Source organism: Oryctolagus cuniculus, chromosome 6, assembly GCF_051225735.1.
Source record: "Oryctolagus cuniculus isolate XC-2025 breed Fujian yellow rabbit chromosome 6, ASM5122573v1, whole genome shotgun sequence".
In the NCBI taxonomy this organism is placed as follows: Eukaryota; Metazoa; Chordata; class Mammalia; order Lagomorpha; family Leporidae; genus Oryctolagus; species Oryctolagus cuniculus.
In genome coordinates this window covers 142,384,810-142,392,997 of record NC_142872.1, presented here as the reverse complement: position 1 = coordinate 142,392,997, position 8,188 = coordinate 142,384,810, and the positions used below count along the sequence as shown (strand labels likewise).

General features: G+C 33.3%; 1 non-coding gene across 1 annotated transcript; it reads right to left on the bottom strand.

Annotated features, from left to right (window-relative positions):
- Positions 1-7,839: 7,839 nt before the first annotated feature.
- Positions 7,840-7,905, bottom strand: LOC127490876 (small nucleolar RNA SNORD77). Its single transcript, XR_007919265.1, has one exon. It is a non-coding gene; the product is annotated as a small nucleolar RNA SNORD77 (small nucleolar RNA).
- Positions 7,906-8,188: the final 283 nt, after the last annotated feature.

The window sequence follows — 8,188 nt, the reverse complement described above, 5'->3', positions numbered from 1 at the left end:
CAACTCTAAAGCATAGTCGGTACTGAATGATTCTTTCCCTTGCTGAGTTTTATGATTTTTGTCTTACCTTTAACACATACTTGAGTGTGCCTAACATATATCAGGAATTTGCTAATGCTTACCCAATGCTGAAATAAATGAATGGTTTTCTTTTAGAATAATATTTTTCCCTGTAACTTACCACTTCTCTGGTATTTTCCTTATGTTATGTAGTATTTTGATAATTTAACATTATGGTTAAAATGTAAAGAAAATGATATTGCTACTAGAAACAGTTACTTTGGTCTATTGGTTTAACATTGCTGAGCCCCTAAAGTAAACATAATACCATCTATCTCATAAGATTGAGAGGATGAAAGGAAAGCTGGTACACTGCTCATACCTTTCAAGACGACTCAGCCCAACTTCCCACTCTTGTGAATGGGCTTTGTTGACTCCCTGATGACCCTGCTTTTCTAAAATAATTTTGTTCCTATGCCAATTATTGTATATTATTTTACTAGGTTATAAATGTTTTTTTACCCATCCATTTCCTCCAGTTAAGAAATATAAGCACCATTTGTCAAATGTGGTTTTTAATGTTGGGATCATTGTAAACTCAAATGTTATAAGAAGTAATGCAGGTGGATCTTCTGTGTCTTTCTCCTTAGTTCTCTTCTCTCAAAGGTAATATGTTGCCAGACTATAAGATATGGGTCTTAGTTTCACACTGTTTTCTTTTTGGTCCATGTATTCCACTTGTCTCAGCACCGTTTTTGAAAAGACGGTGTTTCCTCTATTGAATTGTTTTTGCACATTTGCCAAAAATTAGTTGGATTTGTTTGTGTAAGTCTGTTTCTGGGTTCTGTATTCTATTTTAGTGATTTATGTGTCTATTCATCTACCTATACCACAGAATCTTGATTACTTGACATAGTTCTTCAAACTGAGTAGACTGATTTATACTACTTATAATTTTAACAATTTTAGTTCCTTTGGATTTACACATAAGTCACATGGAATAATCTCTGTATCTACAAAATATATTTCTGTGGTATCAGTAGGAAATGCGTGAATCCTTTGGGGGAGAAATACGTCTGTATTATGTGGAGTCATTCATAATGAGCATGATTTTTATCTCCATTTACTTCATTCTCCCCCATTTCAGTTCACTGCCAATTTATAGTTTGCAGCATGCAAATCCTGTACATGTTTTAGTAGATTTACAGCTAAGTATTTCATTTTTAAGCAACTATAAATTTAATTGTGTTTTAAATTTTGGTTTCTATGTGTCCATTTGTAATGAATAGAAAAAAATTCAATTTTGTGTGTTTATCTTTTATCTTGCCACATTATGGAAATAACTAATTATAGGAATTAAAAAATAGATTCTTTGGAGTTTTCTATGTAGACAATTATGTTATCTGAAAATAAAGTCAGTATTATTTCCTTTCTACTAATCAATTTACATTTTATTACTTGTCTGCATTGGTTGGAACTCCCAGCACTTTGTTAAAAAAGAGCAATGACAGCAGATATTCTTGCCTTTTCTTTATCTTAGGGAGAAAGAGTTAAGAACATTGCTGTTAGGTATGATGTTATTTGTCAGCATTTTGTAGATCTATCAAACTGAGAAAATTCTCCTACTCTTATTTTCTGGGATATTTATCGGAATGCATTCAATTTTGTCAATTGTCTTTTCTGCATAATTGATACAGTCATAATTTTTTGTATTTGGTGGATGATATTGATTTTCAAATGAGTATCCATTGCATTACTCTATTGGTTCTAGAATATAATTGTTTTTATATGTTACTGAATTCTGTTTGCTCATATTTTGTTAAGAACTAATTTTTAAAATTTATTTGAAAGAAAAAAGAGTGTCCCCATCTGGTGGTCCACTTCTCAAGTACTTGGAAAGATCCCAGTCTAGGTGGCTGAAGCCAGGAGCTGAGAACTCAATCCAGATCTTCTATATGGGTGAAAAGAACTCAGTCACTGAACCTTGTTGCTTCTTCTCAGGGTCCGCATTTGTAGGAAGCTGGAATCAGAGGCAAAGTCGCGTATGCAACCCAGGCACTTGGATATTGAACACAGGCATTAACAGACATCTTACTCACTAAGTCAAGTGGCCACATCTGTTAAGAATTTGTTTGCCATTTATATTCCTTAGAAATATTTCTACAGCCTTTAATAGTCTGGGTATTGGGGAAATAGTAGCTTCATAAAATGGATTGGTAAGTATTCCCTCCTTTTCTGTTGTGTGGAAGAGATTGTGTTGGCTTTATGGTCTTTTTTTATTTGTTATATTCCGTAGAATATTCTAGTGAAACTATCTGGTGTTGAATAATATTTTTCTGGAGGTTTTAATTTATGCCTTCAATTTTCTTGAGGCTGTTTAAATTATTTGTTTCTTGTTGGGTGATATTGGGTAATTGTTATTTTTTAATGAATAAGTCCATTTTGTGTAAAGCATATAATTTATATGTTTAGAATTCTTTGCAGTATTCCCATGCTATCTTGTTATATTTTAAAGGATTTATTTATTTGTTTGAGTAGTAGTTTTATCGTTAATTTGCATAGTACAACACTTTAAGGACAGAGATCCTACATGGAGAGAAATATACAGTGACTCCCGTTGTTGATTTAACAATTGACACTCTTATTTATGACGTCAATAATCCCTTGAGGCTCTTGTCATGAGCTGCCAAGGCTATGGAAGCCTCTTGAGTTCACAAACTCTGACACAGGTATGCTCTCTCTTGATATATTATTCATAGACACTTGAGAAGACTATGCATTCTGCTCTATTGGGTGGAATATTCTAAGTATACTGATTAGATTCTCTTGGGTGATGCTGGAGTTGAGTTCCTCAATATTGTTGGTGATTTTTTTCTTTGGCTCTATCATTTGCTGAGAAAAGGGTTTTGAAATCTTCATTTATAACCGTTGCTTTGTCTACTTTTCCTTCAATTCTCTTTCTGTCTCTCTCTCTCAGAGCAAAAAACAGAGGGAGAAGAGAGAAAGATACATATCTTGTATCTGCTGGTTAACTTCCAAATGCCTCTAAAAGAGAAGGCTAGGACAGACCAAAGCGAGGAGCTGCAACTCCATTTGGTTCTCCTACATGAGTGGCAGGGACTCAGTATTGCCTCCCAAGATGTATATTCATGGAAAACTGGGGCAGAAATGAAGCAGCTTGGACTTGAACTGGAACTCAGATATGGGATATCAGCACCTGAAATGTGGTTGAAACTGCTGTGGTGTAAGGTCTGCCCCATTATTGTATGTAAGTATGTATGTATGTGTAGCTCTGGTGTTTTGCATCTAACTGTTTAGATTGCTATATCTTCATAGTAGTTTAACCTTTCTGTTATTATATGATGTTTTTTTTTGATAATTTTTTTGCTTTGAAGTCTTGTTTTTTAAATATTTTTTATTTACATAAAGGAAGCAAATTTCACGTATTTCATATATATGGTTTAAAGAGCATAATTATATTTCCAACCCACCTTCCTACCTCCCTGCCTCACTCCTACTCTTCATCTTCCTTCCTTTCTTATTTTAATTTTTACAATGACAGACTTTCAATTTACTTTATTATCAAAAGCTTAACCCTCCATTATATAAAGAATTCAACAAGTAATAAGTAAAAACTCGCTTTTCCTCAAGAGTATAGACAAGGCCTATAAACAATAATCAAATCTCAAAATGTCAATTTTGCTTATGTACATTAATTTTTTGTACTCTGTATATTAGTTACCACAAATCAGGGAAAACATATGATATTTTTCTTTGTGGGTCTGGTTTCTTTCATTTAACATAATGGTCTCCAGTTGCATCCATTTTGTTGTATAAGCCAGGATTTCATTTTTTGTGGCTTGGTAATATTCTATCATGTATATATGTATATATATATATACACACACATGTGTATATTCTTTATATATATTCTATATATACATGTATATTCTGTCATGCATATATATTTATATATATGATATGTGTCTATATATAATGTATATGCACCATATACAGTCATCAGTTGATGGTTATCTGTGTTGATTCAATATCTTAGCTATTGTGAGTTGAATTGCTATAAACATGGGGGTACAGGTAACTCCTTCATATGCTGATTTAATTTCTTTGGGTAAATTCCCAGGAGTGGAATGGCTTAGTATATGGTAGTTCTAAATAGTTTTAAATTTCTGAGGAATCTACATACTCTCTTCCATAATGATTGTACTAGAGTATATTCCCCCCAAACTGTATTAGGATACCTTTTCCCCCACATCCTCACCAGCATTTATTGCTTTTTGATTTTTGGATGATAGTCATTCTAACTGCGGTGAAATGAAACCTCATTGTGGTTTTTACTTGTGTTTCCCTGATAGCTAGTGATCTTGAGTATTTTTTCATGTGTCTGTTGGCCCTTTGCATTTCATCCTTTGAAAAATGCCTGTTCATCTTCTTAGTCCATTTCTTAACTGGATTGCTTCATTTGTTGTTGTTGAGTTTCTTAAGCTCCTTCTATATCCTAAATATTAATCCTAAATATTAATCCTTTATCAGATGTATAGTTTGCAAATATTTTTCCCACCCTGTAGGTTGCTCCTTCACTTTGTTGAGTGTTTCCTTAGCTTGAGGAAATCCCATTTGTCTTTTTTTTTCTTTTCTTGTCTGTGCTTCTTATCTAAGAACTCTTTGCCTATGTGAAGTCTTTGTCTTTCCAAGAAGTTTTTGCCTATGTCAAGTCTTACAGTGTTTCCTCTGTGTTTTCCTGTAGTATCTGAGGGTTTCAGGTCTTAGGTTTAAATCCTTAATCCATTATGAGTTGGTATTTGTATAGGGTATAAGGTAGGGGTCTTGTTTAATACTTCTGCATGAGAATAACCGATTCTCCCAACACCATTTGTTGAAGAGACTATCTTTTCTCCAGGGAGTGGTTTTAGTTCATTTCAAAGACTAGTTGGTTGTAGATGTGTAGATTAATTTCTGGGGTAGGTCTCTAATCTGTTCCATTGGTCTACATGTCTAATTTTATGCCCAGACCTGAGTTTTTTGACCATAACTGCCCTATAGTATATCTTGAAATCTTGGATTGTGATGCCTCCAGCCTTATTTTGTTGTTTAAGATTGCTTTAGCTATTTGGGGTTTCTTGTGGTTTCCTATGAATTTCAGGGTCATTTTTTTATAGATATGAGATGAATGTCTTTGATATTTTGATTGGGATTGCATTGTTTCTATAAATTACTTTGGATAATTTGTACATTTTGATGTTATTAATTCTTCCAATCCAGGAGCTTGAAAGACTTTTCCATTGTTTGTGTGTCCTTCTATTTCTTTACTTAACGTTTTGTAATTTTTACTTTAGAGATTTTTCACATCCTTGGTTAAATTTATTCCAAGGTATTTAAATTTTTTGTAGCTATTTTGAATGGTGCGGATGTTACAAATTCTTTCCCAGCCATGGCATATTTTGTGTATACAATGATTTTTGTGTTTTGATTTTATATTTTACAACTTTAACAAACTCTCTGGTGAGGTTCAATAAGTAGTGGAGTCTTTTGGTTCCCCTACATAGAAGATCATATTATCTGCAAACAGAGATAATTTGACTCCTACTTTTCCTGTTATCCCTTTGATTTATTTTTCTTATCTATTATCTCTGGCTAAAACTTCCAGAAGTATATTGAATAGCAATGGTGAAAGTGGACATCTTTGTCTGGATTATTGTAATGATTCCAGCTTTTCTCCATACAATATGGTGCTGGCTATGGGTTTGTCATATATTACCTTGATTATGTTCACAAATGTTCCTTCTCTACTCAATTCACTTGAGTTTTCTTTTTTTTTTTTTAATCATGAAAGGATATTGCATTTTATCCAGAGTTTTCTCGGCATCTGTTGAGATAATCATATGGTTTTTATTCTTTGTTAATATGATATATCATGTTTGTTGATTTGTATATGTTGAATCATCCTTGCATACCAGGGATAAATTGCACTTAGTTGAATGATCTTTTTGATGTGTTATAGTTTTGATTCAATTAGCTAATATTTTGTTGAGGATTTTTGAATTTATGTTCACCTGCTGTGAGAGTTGCCGGCAGTATCCCACTTGCTGCTGCATGGTTATACTGTCCCTATTGCTTCATGGTATCTCTCTTTTCTGTAGATTACCCACTGCAAATGTCTCTCCAACTTTTCCTGAGAATGAGGTTCTTCCCCCATTCTTCTGATAATGTCCTATGGCCGAAATCAGCACGTCTTTTCTCTCTTTCTACATCTTGATCTCTGAATTCTTCTTTAACTATGTTTTATGTCCTCATTATTTGGTACATTGTTTTCAATTATTTTGCTTTCAGTTTGCCTGTATGACTATACTTGGAGTTTCTCATAGACAGCTTATATTTGGGTCATGTTTTTCAATGTACCCTATGAATCTCTTTTCAATTGGTATAATTATGCCATTATATTTGATAGTTATTAATACAATTTTATGTGTTTTTCCTTTTCCTATGTTTTTAATTTCTGTGTTATTTTTCCTGCCTTACTGAGGGTTATTTTGCACATCTTTTAGGATGCCATTTTGATTTATCAGTATTTTTTGGTGGGTATCTTAGACAACATTGTTAGTGGTTGCTCTGAGTTTGTTGAAGAATGGGGGTACCTATTACATCCAGATAAGTGTACAAATCTAGTCTTCCTGCTTGCTCTTTGCTGTCACATGTGGAGGTCGGTTACTTAGGATTTATTTATTTGTGTACTGTTTTGCCACAGTATAGTAGTTGTTGTCTAAAAGTTATTTGTCTTGCTGGGATGTTCCTTTCCTGGTCTTTTGATGACAGAGAGCAGCGTTTTGATGTTTTTATCTTTGGTCTGAGTTCTCTGTGTTTCTGAGTTGGTGGCTTCTTCAGCTATAAGTTTGGGATCCATGAGGCTAATCAAATACCCAGAGAACTCACTACTGTGTCCTTTCTTGTGTTTCAAGCTCCCTAGCTGATGGCTTTAGTATTTTGGTCTTTTAGAGACATTTTATGTTTGTTTTAAATGTAATGCTGGTAGTTTAATTTTTATTGTAGTTAGTAGGAGGAATACAGGGAAAATATATTCCTGAGAGTAGAAATTAATGACTATTATTATTGTTTTTCTTTTAACTCTTAGCTTCTTCAGGTGTTTTTTTGGAAAGTTGAACAAGACAATGATGGAGAAATTGTTGATAAACTCTAAGGCAGAAAACTAAGGTACCAGATTATTTTCCTGCAATTTTTGCCTGTTTTATTATAATAGAAACTAGGAAACATTCTACTTGTTAACAATGAGTGGATTTTAATTTTTGTCTTGTGTTTATTCATTTCATTTGGTTTGGTGTTGGCTCTAGCAGTGTGGAATGCTCATGATGGGGATGGCACTAAAAGAAACAATTACTCATTAATTTGGGTAATGACCCAATGTCTGAAGACCAACATTTACTTCAAATTGTCTAGCAAGGAAGTCCAGAAATATATGCTTAAGTGAGTACTGTTTCATTTGAATCAAGGGAAGATTATTGGGTTTTTGTTAATATAGACTGAATTCCCATTTCATCATTAAATCTGTCAAAAATTGAGTTGTTTTGAAGAAATGATGTTACAGAAGGATGGATAATCACATGACCCAGGAGTTGTTTTAACATGTCAGTATGTCACATAGGTGAGAAAATTAGTGAGAATTGCTAAAAAACAACAAAAACCCCAGCAACTTTCATTTTGTGGAGTGATTAATACTCACCTTCCTGGTGTTTGTAAAGGAAATTCTCTTAACAAGAATTGCAGTTTGTTTTCGTTTGGATCCTCTTAAATTTATTTATCTATTTTTTTTACATCAGACCAGATACTTCTCTTCAGAATTCAAACTGCTGAACCATGCAACCATCATAGTATAAGGATTCTCTGCGTAGTTAGACACATATTATCAGAAAATATAGTAGTCATATCATAGCCTAAATGTCACTTGCTCTGGAAATCCTTCCCTGACTATATACTGCACATCCTTCTCTGATAATATTCATCCTAAGTAGTCCAAAGAAATACCCACTTCTATAGCCTTGTGTCTATTCCAAGCCAAACATCCCCTTTGCAAATCTGAACATTTATTTTTTCACGAAAGCTCTTTTCTTTAACTTTTTTTTCACTTTTATTTAATAAATATAAATTTCCAAAGTAC